The sequence below is a fragment of the Hipposideros armiger genome, unplaced genomic scaffold (genome assembly GCF_001890085.2).
Source record: "Hipposideros armiger isolate ML-2016 unplaced genomic scaffold, ASM189008v1 scaffold_1877, whole genome shotgun sequence".
Taxonomy (NCBI): Eukaryota; Metazoa; Chordata; class Mammalia; order Chiroptera; family Hipposideridae; genus Hipposideros; species Hipposideros armiger.
In genome coordinates, this window is record NW_017733227.1 from 1512 (window position 1) to 15150 (window position 13639).

Here is a 13639-nt window from a genome sequence, read left to right on the forward strand (position 1 = left end):
ATTTTACCACACTCGCAAAATCGCACACAGCCGACCATATAACAAACTCTGTATTTTGAGTGGAAATGTTAGGGGGTCGTCTTATACGCCGAGTCGTCTTATACGCCGGCAAATACGGTAACACTCTCAAGCTGCTCCACACCTGTGCTATTCCATAGCTGTGCTGTATCACAATTGAACTGTTTGCAGTGAATAGAGCGTTTCCCTCTTCACTGCACCCCAAACACGGGATTCCTGTTGATGTTGAATTGGTGCTAACGACCTTTGGTTGACAACTGTTACATGCACATTGTATATTGAACCTATAACATAATCAGGTTTTCATGTTTAATAGCTCTTGGTCTGATTTCCATTCCGGCTGTTTATTTGTTCATTTGTTGTATTTACTTGGTATATTTTTGGCTACCACTTTACTTCCAATATTTCTGAATCACTTGGTTTTAGATGTGTGTTTGTACATAACATGGACTTATATTTTGCTTTATGATCCAGCCTGATTATTTTCCAATTAATATAGAAAGGTTAGGACATTCACATTTAATTATGTATTTACCTTAGTCATAATACTTTGTGTTATGGTTTTTCATTTTATATTTACATTATTTTATTTTGTGCTCTCTCCAATATTTCTTGCTCTCTCTTAATTTCAGATGGCCACCTATGTTTTTTCTTTTCTTTTTTTTTTTTTAGGTTTACCAAGAATAACCTCATTAAAACTTGAAAACACAGTGAGATCTTCCTAATACAGACTGCATTAACCATCACGATTCATAGACTGAGAGCAAATTTACATTGGGATTACCTATTTTTTTTAAAAAAAAGATTCTACTTAGAAATTAAGCGGATAAAGCTGACTCCAAAGAGCATCTTTAAATATTTACCTTTACCATCATATTTCTACAGACAACTACATATTGTTTAGAGTGACCTCTAAAACTGGCCATAGTAAATATTCAATGATAATTTGCTGAAAAAATGAAAACTTTAAATTGTAGTTACAAAGCAGCTTAATCTTTTAATTAAGCAATGGGTCTTCTATGAGCCTCTCCTAGCTTCCTTCTAATCAGTGTGTGTATTTTAAAGTTATAAAGCTATGTTTTAGAAAATTAGTCTGTAAATCAGATGATCCTCTACATCTAAATGACTCCAAGAAGTCTGAATTATGCTTCTTTTGATAAAAATAAGAAAAAATCTAAGGCTAGAACAATGGTTCTGTCGGCAAATAGTTCTTTTTCTTTCTTTTCACCTTAGACTCCTTTCATACATTTCTCTCGCCATCCACCCCCTGCCTCTGGCAATCACCAAACTGTTCTTTGTATCTGTTAGCATGTTTTTGTTTTTGTTTTGTATTGTTTGGTTTTTTAGATTTCACATAAAAGAGAGATCATGTGGTATTTGTCCTTTTCTGCCTTGCTTATTTTATTTTATTTACTTTTGAGGTCCATCTGTTATCACAAATGGCAAGATTTCATTCTATTTATGACTGAATAACATTCCATTTTATATATATATATATATATATATATATATATATATATATATATATATATATATATCTCACTATCTCTTTATTCATTCATCTAGCAGTGGATTCAGGTTTTTTCCATATCTTGGCCATTGTAAATAATGCTGCAATGAATGCGGTGGTACATATATCTTTTTGAGTTAGTGTTTTCATTTTTTCAGAATAAATACCCAGAAGTGGAATTGCTGGATCATTTGGTAGTTCTGTTTTTAAACTAAAAAACAACCTTCATACTTCTTTTGCATAGCAGCTACACCAGTTTACATTCCCACCAACTGTAAGTAGGGTTCCCTTTTCTCTACACCCTAGCCAACACTTGTTAATTTTTTTCTTTTTGATAATAGGTATTCTAACAGGTATGAGGTGGTATCTCTTGTGGTTTTAATTTGCATTCTCTTTATGATTAATGTTGTTAAACATCTTTTCATGAAACTTTTGGCCATGAACCTGTATGTGTTTTTTGGAAAAATGTCTATTCAGGTCATCTGCCTATTTTTTAACTTATTTTTTTTCTGTTGAATTGTATGAGTTATTTATATATTTTGTATATTGGCATATTATCAGTTATATGATTATATGATTTACCAATATTTTCTTCCATTCCGTAGGTTGCCTTTTCATTTTGTTGGTGGTTTCCTTTGATGTGCCAAAGCTTTTTAGTATGATGTAATTCCAGTTATTTATTTTTTGCTTTTGTTGTTTTTTCTTTTGGTATAAGATTCAAAAAAATAATTGCTAATACCAATGTCAAGGAGCTTTCTACTTATGTTTGCTTCTAGGAGTTTTATGGTTTCATGTTTTGCGTTCAAGTCTTCAGTTCATTTTGAGTTAATTTTTGTGTATGGTGTAAGATAGTGGTAGAGTTTAATTCTTTTGCATGTGGCTGTCCATATTTCTAACAGCATTTATTGAAGAGGTTGTTTTTTTCCATTGTATATTTTTTGCTCCTTTGTCATAAATTAATTGACCATATGTGTGGATTTATTTCTAGGCTCACTGTTTTGTTCCATTAATCTACGTGTATATGTCTGTTTTTATGCCAGTACCGTACTGTTTTAATTACTATAGCTTTGTAATATAGTTTGAAATCAAGTAGTGTGATTTCTCCAGATTTGTTCTTCTTTCTCAAGATTGCTTTGGTTCTTTGAAGTTATTACATTATTTTATTATAAATCATTCACTAGATGGTTTACTTTCTCTTTGTGTGTATGAAATTCAGATACTTTGAATAGTTTGCATTTTTGTACTAGTATGTGCTTTTTTTTTCTTGGAGGGCAGTGTAACTGGACCTCGTATGTGGGATCTGAACTGGGGCCCTCTGGCGGTCCCAAACCAGTTCTTAACCATCGCGCCACTTGGCTGGCCCTAGTATGTGCTTTTATAACTACAAATTTATATAATGCCCTTATTGTATCTATTCTTCCCACTATGATTGATTCAACAAACTTATTTTCTCTTTGTATTCCTTCTGTTTCCTCTTCTTCATCACCATTTTAGCCAATAATAAACCCTTCTTTAGTGTTTACTTTACACTATGAAATGTACTTTTTTAAAATGTTTGTTAGTTTATAGATACTCTTGTCCCAATTACAAGGAGTTGCCAAATTGTTCTTCTAATTAGGCAAAATGTTCTAATTAGGATTCTCAGTTTTCAGAAAACAGTATCAATCAATACCACATCTGCTTATTTATCAATTAAGGCATGCAGTTATACATATTAATGAAAATAAAGGACAGCTACAGGTCCTAATGATCCCATAAAGTGAAAATATTGAACTCTTCACCTATAACTTAGTAAGAGTTCAGTTATTATTGGTGAATCTTGGAAGATAAGCCAGTCTTTTTGCTTTCCTGTAAAATTATGGATTTCCTTGCTTGTCTTCTTGTCAAATTTCCCTATTAGCTTTCAATGAACTTCTCTGTCCATGGCTCTATTTGAGTTGCATTTTGTGTATTCTCAGTAACTTTGTTCTTGGTATGATTTTGTTTGATAGCAGAATATGCTACCCCAAAATATGCCACTTTGGTATAAGGATTATTTTGAGCTTAAGGAAATTGACAATAAGTAGAGGTATGAAAAATTCTCTGTCTTCCCCCATTCACCTAAAAACATGACATAAATTTGTAAAGGTGTTTTTCCTCCCTTGTCTACCAGGAAGGGCAAATGTTAATCACTGGAGACAACCCTGGACCCTTTCCAGCTCACTGACTGCACCATCAGAATGTACATAATAAGCCTTACTAATTAGCCTTTATCTTCCATCAGTTTGCCCCGTATATTTTACCTTCCCACAATTTTGCCACCCAGAAGCTCAAAGCCCTTTTCCTTTGTCTTGGCATTTCTCTATAAATATATTTTTCTTTGTTAAGATGCTATTTAAGCCAAGTATTAATCACTGAGTACTCCCATGTGTATGCATAATGCACATATTAATACACTTCTCTTTGGTTTTTTTCTAGTTAATGTCTTTTATCATTCTAATTTTAGGGCCCAGTCAATGAACTTAGGATGGATAGAGGAAAAAATATTTTACTCCCCTATAGTTTCCAATAACCCACTACTAGTCAAAGAGGGAACATCTCCAAGCATAAGAAAATGAGAAATTCAGCTACCAGAAGTTCCTTATGCTAAAAGTGCAAAGATAACCATAATATGGGAGTTTTAGAAATATTAATCACTCATTCTTCCCTTCCTATGAGATTTAACAAGTGAGAATAAGAACAAGGGGCCAAAAGAGGATCAAAATACCATTATGTCTTTATTAATAGCAAAGCTGAAGAGAGAAACATGTCAAGACTCAAATCTCCCTCCCAAAACCTGGACCCTAACTTCACCCAATACAGGACAGAAGAAGAAGTTGGAAATTAAATAGCACAAATCTGACTTGTCCTTGCCAAAAGTTTGCCTTACTTCAGTACCAGCAAGTTGGTGATGAAGAAACACTGGGCACAGTTAAATCAGTGATTAACTTGTCAGTCTTTTTCAGTCTTATCTGGCAGATTAATCCATCCTTCTCTCATAGAGTGAACAAAGTAATTGTTTTTTCTTTATGTTTATCAAAATATATTTACTCTATTTTTCCTAGGATCCCCACATGCCTAGACACAGGCAGACCTCTGGAGAGTAATGTTCAGCTAGGCCCAGAGGACTGACTAACAATGGTTCAGATGGCATTAACATAATTCCAATGAGTTAATATATGTAAGGCACCTCAAACAGTGCCTAAACATATAGTATATGCTCAATAAATGTTAAGTATCATTATCACAATCTGGGCATAATCAGATTTTCCACCTTCAAAACTCTCCTTTCAGCAGATTTGGAGAAAATAAAGTTCTCTGTGCTGCTCTCAGCTTTATCTCCATATGTCTTGCTTCTGGCCATGACCTGGGACACTTGAGCTTTTATCTTCTCAAAATAATGCTGCTACTTCCACACAAGTGTCAGCAGAGCGGTAAATGTAAGGAAAGACGTACATCTCCTTGTTCCTGCCTTGTTTCTTGTACCAACACACACTTTGCAATAATCCAATTTTAGGAAGTAGTTGGAGAGATATACCACTCAGTACTTTATACAGCTCTCCCCATATCCAAAAGAGTAATATCAAATACTCTTCACAGACGGTCTCCTCAAGAACACCCTAAATTCTAGGCTCTACTCAGAGAGTTCTGCGAACCACATCATGAGCCTCCACACTCACATCTCTCTATGTGGTTTGGTCTGGCTCTAGGTTCACCTTCCTTCCTACACTCACGGCAGTTTATGACAGTGTATTCCTTGAAATGTGAGGTATTCAATGTAGAATAGTACCATCTTCAGGAGAGTAGCACAGAGCGGTCTTTGGCACTCAGGATCTGGATCGCTTCCAAGTCTCCTTCCAAGTGGAAAGTTTCATATGACTGCTTTTTCTTCCTGATACTCTAATACTTAACTGCAACACACACACACACACACACACACACACACACACACACACACACACACACTTTCTTGCAGACAACAAAATCTAAATCTATTTCAAAGAATAAAATAATTTTTCTAAATGCCCCATAATGTACCCAGTATCTTCAGGGAAAGATAGAGGTAGAAGTTAACATAATCATGTAAATCCATGGCATTGCTTTTTGTTCATCTTCTGCTTTCAACTTTAGCATCCAGAGCCTGAGAAATTTGCTCAAATTCAAGACTACCTACCCTGTGTCACCATTCCAAGGCTTAAAAGCTTTGAAACTTGGAAATGAAATATTTTAGTTTTGACTTACCTTTACATTTCAGACCACATAAAGAACTCTTATGTGAGGCCTTCTCTTGTATGGACACGCATGTATATTAAAGAGATTGTTTATAATCTTCCTGGACAAGAAACCTCTCCAGGAGCTGGGAGACTATCTTATCTATAGCACCAAGTTATCTACATTTGGTCTTTGGTAAAGACTGCTTTCATAATGCAAGAAAAAATAAATTCATTTTTTGGACCCTCATAACACTACCTACCCCATCTCCCAGCCAGAAATGTTGCTTGGAAAAGCCCATTTAACCTTCCAATGAAAGAACAGAAGGCATAGGACCTCATCTTATTCATCTTTCAACCTAGTATAGCATCCAGTAAACAATTGTCACTTAATAGACATTAAATTGTAGGCAATAAACCAATTTAATTAGTACAAAAAGTATAATCCTCAAGAAAAGTAAAAGTAAGAGACTTCCATTTTTTTTAAAGTGGAGAGAAAACTATACTTGAGAAAAAAGGTTAAAATTCCTTCACAGGTTGATAAAAAGATACTTGTGTGTGATACCTCCCAGTAATTAACTGATATAAATAGAAGTATCAGGAGCGCACTCTTTTCGGAGTTTCATCCAGGGCAAGTTTAATATCCTTATTCCTCAAATTGTAGATCAGAGGGTTAAGCATGGGAACCACATTGGTGTAGACAACTGAGGCATATTTACCCTGGCTCATAGATCCAGGAAAAGAGGTTGTTAAACAGATGAATGCTTTTGACCCCAAAAAAACAGAGGCAGCAGCAATTATGTGGGAGCTACATGTGCTTTCCCTCAGCAAAAGGAATATGGAGGATATTGGAGAGAATCATAGCTTACGAGATAAAGATTCTGATAGTGGATATTGTAATAATCACTCCAACAACTGTAAAAAATCACCAGCTCATTGACATGGATGCTGGTGCAGGAGAGCTGTAAGAGGGGGAGAACTTCACATGGATAATAGTTGATGATGTCAGAATCACAGAAAGTCAGTCTCAGCATTCTTCCAGTGTGGACCATGGCCTCAGTAGCCCCTACCACATACGAACCAAACATCAGCAGAGAACAGACCTGGGAGGCCATGGTGATCACATACAGCATAGAGCCACATAGCGATCACAGGCCGATATAAGCACATAGCACTCAGAATTGACAGAAAGAGAAGAAAATAGTTGCTATGCATCCCACATAAGAGATGATATTTTCTGACACAAAATCACTCAATACTTTAGAGGTAAACATGCAGGAATAACAGAGATCTATAATGACAAATTGAAGAGAAAAAAGTACATTGAAATGTGAAGGCTAGAATTCAGCCCAATTAAGGTGATGAAGCCCAAGTTGCCCACCACAGTAAACACAGATCCCTAAGAACAGGAGTAAGTGGAGGAGTTGGAGCTCTGATTGTTCTGATAATCCCACACGATAAACTCAGTCATTGGGGAGCTGTTTCTCAGAGTCATCCTCCTCTAGGGAGCTGTCTGTGAAAACAAGGAACAAAATACATCGATTAAGGATATGCTCAAGCATGGCTGACAGAAGAAGCCTCTAGAAAATGAGTCAGTGCATGGATGCCCTCCATTTTTCCTTTCTTCTCTCATTTATGCTGCCCACCCCCCATTCCACCCTGAACTATTGTTTTTTTCTTTAAAGATTTTTATTTTTAATTGGGGGATTAGGGGAGGGGAACAGCGCTGGGGAATCGGGGGAAGGAGAACAGACAACTTGCTGTCCTTTTGTTCTTTAGTCTAGTTGTGGAGGACGCCACTTCACTGGCCCATGTTGGTATTATCATTGCGCTCTTCCCAGGTGAGGCAGATCTGTCGCTGGCCTCCAGACGGCTGCTCACGGAGGCTCTTGGCAGCTCACACCAGCTGCAGGCTGCTCACGCTGGCTGCCGGCCACACATGGTAGCTTACAGCAGCCCATTGCAGCAGGGGCTGCAGCCTATGCCGTTGTTGGTGACTCACGGCAGCCCAGCTCCAGGCCCAGCTGTTGTTCACCATCTTAGCTGTAGAGGGCAGTGTCACTGGTCCTCATGTGGGGTCTGAACCAGGGCCCTGCTGAACAGAGCTGGCGTCCCAAGCCAGCTCTTAACCAATGCGCCACTCGGTCGGCCCCTCACCCTGAACTATTAACAATATGTCTATGACTATATCTCAGCTTCCCTGGTCTGATCATGAATGCAGGCTAGAGTCCGTTAACATGGGAAGCAATAATCATGTTTTCTTTTGAGAGCTGAGGAGATGTACTACCTGAATTGGCTGCCCAAGGACTCTTAGAAAGATACCCCAAAAGCCAACAGTACAACCTGAAGCCCACTGCCTCAGGCTCTGAGAGACAGAAGCTCTATGTCTTCCATTGTCTCTACCTATCTCTGCCTCCCTCTCCCAACCATATAGAGGGTTTCCACCCTGGAGAGAAAGCCAATAGTGCCCCCTACTCTCTTTACATATCCTACCTTCCTCCTCTAAACCCTTCATTTCTTCTCAGGTCAAAGTCAGTGTTGAAAGCAAGGAAGGGATCAACACAATTCAGAACTCTTTGTTGTGAGTTCAAACAAACAAACAGACAAACAAATGACATCAGGAAAGATGAGATTCAGATATTCACTTTCCTTCTCTATGGACCCCTCAGTGCTGGAACTTATGCATCTCTTTTTTCATTATTTCAAAGGAGAAAGTGATGTTAGTCCATAAAGAAGATAGCATCAAGTGTTAACTCTTCTGATTCCCTTGGTGCTAAGAATCAGAGCTTTTACAGACCCTAGTCTCCAAGGTGTTCTAGGAATAGACCAAAATTTCTGTTTGTGGATTTTCCTAGATGGTTATATCAATTTCATGAGGAATAGCAATCCTCATTTTCACTGGAAAGCCAGCTGGCATATCATAAAGAACTGTATGCTATCTGATGATCTCAAGGACCTGATTATATACAATTTCCTGTAGATATTTCTCAGACTTGTCCTTACAAAGAAGACATTGCACTGTCCTTATTTACAGTCAAGATTATGATGATTACCCAGCTTCTTGGGACTCAGGTGTTCTACTCAAATTTCCCTTTTACTCCAAGGATTTTATGCCATTCTCTGCTGAGTTTGGGGGACTCATTTTTCCTCTCCTTCATTAACTTGTGGTTCTTAAGCTTGACTTTAAGGAAGAATGACCCTGAATTTATTTTATCCACCATTCCCAAATTTTCAAAGGGAGTTTTGAGAATAAACTCTTCCTTAAAAAATGTTATATCATAGTTGTAGATGCTACATAGAGCACCTTAGACAACATGTTTCTAGCACCATGAACTGCTCAGAACAGTGGAGACACCATATCACTATCGCCACCATAAATACCACCTACATTCCACTCTAGTAAGGGCCACAGACAGGCCTCTGGTGTACATGAGGAGATTAATATTACATTACACATGCATGTCGCGCACACACACACCCCTGAAAGAAGTTGCTCTATAGATGTGTGAAGGCTGAAAGTATAACAGTGATGTACCTAATGCATTTCATCCTATAATTTTCCAGTGAAAAAATTTCTCTCCATATGATCTGCTGCAAGAATATTCTAAGAAACAATCAAAGACATGTGAGCAACTGCATTTGTAAGTTTCCTCTGAGGCTGCCTAAAATAACCTGTTTGCCTGGAACAGTCCCAATTTACACCCATTATCTCTGTATAATTATTAATAGAAGACCCTTTAACTCTCAAAAATATCTGGATTTGGATAATAAATTGCATGGTCTCACTATTAAAATGAGCATAAGCAGCTAGTCAGGTCCTCTGGCCTCTGCTATCTCCTAGACCCACTGACCTCCATCCCTATTCTTAATAAGGGAATTTCTTTTACCCTCCTTGGCCTCAAAGTTATCTTTAACTTAACCTACTCTTCCTGGCCAAACAATACTATCTCTTCAGTAAATTTAGGCTTCAAAAATAAGGCAGGCATTAACTGCAAGTTCTTTATGATTTATACCTAGCCAAAAATCCTAAAGCAAATAATTACAAACCCTAGCTACTTGCCTAAAATAAGTGGAAAAGGAATAAGGAGAGAGGAACTACATAGGTACAAGTGATAAACATTGATACAGTTTTACATTGTAATCATTGGTTCAATGGTACAACATTGCTGTATATCATTGTATATGGTACAATAAATTGATTAGTAGTATTTAACAAACTTGGACATATGCATACATTTTGACGCAGGCAGTTCTACTTCTAGGTGTATACCCAGTAGAAATAAGTACATATGTTTACCTAAAGACATGCCAAGAAGGTTCACAGCACCGTTATACATAATAGTGAAAAAATGGTGTCAATTAACTATAGATTGGATAATACATTATAAGATATTAACAAAATAGAATTCCATATAGCCATAAACTTAATAACCTAGAAAAATGCCACAAACTTATGGAGCAAAAGAAGCCAAGCATAAAAGAGTGCACACTTAATGGCTCCATTTACATGAAGTTCAAAAACAAGGAAACTAATCTTTGGTGTTAGAAGTCTGCAGTTATTCATGGTTGGACAGTCAAAGGCTAGTAACTGGAAAGGCGTGCTTCAGCGTTGCTGATAATGTTCCATTTTTGTTAGGGGTGCTCAGTTTGTAAAAACTCATTGATTATATCTTCATGTATGCTTAAATTACAAGTTTACTTAAAACATAAATGGAGAACAAATAAAAATTAATATTTTAATACATCACCCTGCCAAACTACTTTAACACTAAACTTAATAAATATATTTGGGCCATAATTCTCTCATTTGTAAAATGGGGATTTACTGACCAAACATCTCAGAATGGTAGAATATGAAATAAAATATCATTTTAATTTCTCATCTATCTTGTGTCCTTTTAAAATAATAGCCCCTTTATTGCTTCTATAAAGAGTGGAAATAAAGTGAAACATACTTACTGCTTATGGGGCAACTACAGAGTGTCTGGCACAATGCTGGATGTTTTCTAACATAATATTATGTTTATAATAGCTATACAGTGTGCATGTGTGTGTCAGATTATTTTTTCCAAAGATAGCCATACCAACACACAAATACATACACACACTCACACACACACACACACACACACACACACACACATCTTGCATCCCACATGCTCTTGGTATCATGGGACTGACACTCCTCTAGTAAAGAGATGATGCCTATGTTTCTTACCCTTGCATCTAGGCAGGGGGTTGGGATTTCTCCAACCAATAAAGTATGGCAGCAGTGATGTTATGTGACTTCTGATGTTCAGTCATAAAAGGATAGAGCTTTTATCTCTCTCTCCCTCTCTCTCTCTCTCTCTCTCTCTCTCTCTCTCTCTCTCTCTCTCTTTCCCTCCCTCTTTCTTTCCCTCCCTCCCTCCCTCCCTCATTCTGGTCATTTGTGTTTCTCTTTTGTCATTGACTCAGGGAAGTCATATTGGAACTCTCTGGCCTTGTCTCAAGATACACCACAGAACAGCAAGTTTATGGTCTTTATCCAGTGTCAAAGTGTAGCACAAACTTTCTGTGGCATCTATGCTGGTGGGTGGACATCAGGAAAAATAGTCAAGGGAAATGTTTAAGGGAATCCTAGGACAGGTCTGGAATACTTAGTCCAATTTCCCCTCACTACTCAGAAAATCTTCCAGTTCCATATTTAGATGATGTTTTTGAGGTATAATTTTATAAAGAAAACAGGATTTTTTTTTTTAGTACATATAATGGCTTACCTATTGCATTTTCCCCTCTTGAATAACAGTTTAGCAGATGTGTAGCAATGGCCCAGCAATGAAAAAGTGAGAAAGAATTATTTCTGTTCATTAGAGTACAAGTCAACTTATTCATTTATTCATAATCAAATAAGTGTTTTTTAAGGTCAGCTATTTCCAGCAATCTTGCAAAACTAATATTCATAAAAATCTCTCCTGATATAACAAAATTAAGAATTCTGGATAAAATATAAAAATCATCTATTTGTTAATATTTGAGCTGGCATAAACTAAGTGAATTCCTGTGAGTACAAAAGGGAAAAGATAAGAAAGTAAGACTCCAGAGAGGAGCACAAGCACTGCCCTTAGGGAACTAGTAGACTTCCTGTAGCCCAGAGAGGGGGCTTAATTGGGTTGCCTATGCAGGAAATAAGAGATAAGCTGGGATTCAAGTAGGTTGGGAATTTGGAAAAAATATTGACTTATCAGACTAGATCTCCAAAAGGAAACATCTTCTGTGGCAAAATTAGAGGAAGAAAAATGTCCATAGAGGAAGAGAGCAAAGATATGTGCTTGACTTGACCTTGGGTCTAGAAGGGCAGAAAAAGAGATAAAATATCCCCTGAAAATTTCTAACCATACCTACGTTTTAGGCAAATAATTCATGTTAAATATATAAACAAAAAAACAATTCTTTCCAGAGAACACAATTTAAATTCAAATATTAAATAATTTTTCCAAATAAATAGCCAAGGAGCACAAGCCCTTAATGAAAATCACCAAACAAACACAAAAGAAGCCACCAGGATTAAGACTCACCATGAGTATGAACCACAAGCTACAGAACTAGACCTGAAAAAATTATTAGGCTTATCAGGGACAGAAGACAAAATAAATGTATTTAATGTGTTCAAAGAAATAAAAAAGAACACATTGAAAGTATAATGAAGGAACCATCAAAACTGACAAGGTAGATTTTTAAAAGAATCAAATAGAACTTTTAAAAATGAAAACATGATAGTTGAAATTAGGAACTCTATGAATATGTTAAATAGCCGATTAGACACAGGTAAAGAGAAAATAAGTAAACTTATTTAGATCTAGAGAAATTATCCAAAAGTCAGCATCAGCTGAGGGGAGGGAGAGAAACTGTGAATTAGAAGTATAAGTTAAGAAAGATTGAAGTACAGAAGTTCCAACAAATAGATTGAGAGATTTACCAGATTGTGGTAGGGCTTACACAAATCTAAACATGCATTAAAATTTGTAGACCTGTACACTAAGAAAGGCAATTTTACAGTTTGTTTTTTAAGTATAATTTTTTAAATTGAATTAAAAAACATAGCTTCTGCTGTTTCAAATAGATAATCTAGAAATCTGGAAAACCCTAGAATAAACAAATGTTTACACATAATTAGAAATACAATGAGTGTGTCAGTGAGTTCTGCAGTGTTATGAAATCATTTAAGAGGGATGTCCTACTGAATCTGGAAGGTCAAAAAAAGCCTCCCTGAGGAAGCGAAATTCAGGTACAAAACTTAAAAAAGTAAGTAAGAATAATACCTGTTAAAACGAAAATGTAATTAGGGATAAAAAATTAGTTGCTTGCTTCTGACTGTCCAACACTGAACCTCCTTCTATGTTTGGGAATCTGCCCTTGTGTGAGCCTTGGTTGGAGCCAGGACTTGAAGGCCTTCTACTGTGAAATCTCTCCAGAGAACTTAGGCCTGTACTCAGCCATTCAGATGCTTTTCTGCAGGACTCTGAGTCTGGTGTAAGTGGCACAAAGAAAATTTATATTTCACTGTTGCAAAAACAAACAAACAAACAAACAAACAAAGCGACCAATCAATAACAAATGTGTGTTAGTGGTGCCAGCAGGAGTGGGCAGACCAGCCTCACCAGATGGTTCTGTGGTATAACGTGGCTAGAATTCCACCACCTGGCTTCCCCTAGATACTGGCTGGCTCCAAAACCTGGTTTCCCAGACTGCTTCAAGAGTCTATGAACTACCCCATTTCTTGCCAATTAACACCTTTTTATGCCAAAGTTAACTAGAATCAATTTGTGCTGTTTGCAGTCAATAACCCTGGATGGTATTGTAAGGGGTGGAGATTAAAGGGGTTGTGTGCAGAATGGAGACA

The 13639-nt window shown here is 36.9% G+C and overlaps 1 pseudogene; it reads right to left on the reverse strand.

Annotated features, from left to right (window-relative positions):
• Nucleotides 1-6354: 6354 nt before the first annotated feature.
• On the reverse strand, nt 6355-7252 carry LOC109378326 (olfactory receptor 8B4-like; annotated as a pseudogene).
• Nucleotides 7253-13639: the final 6387 nt, after the last annotated feature.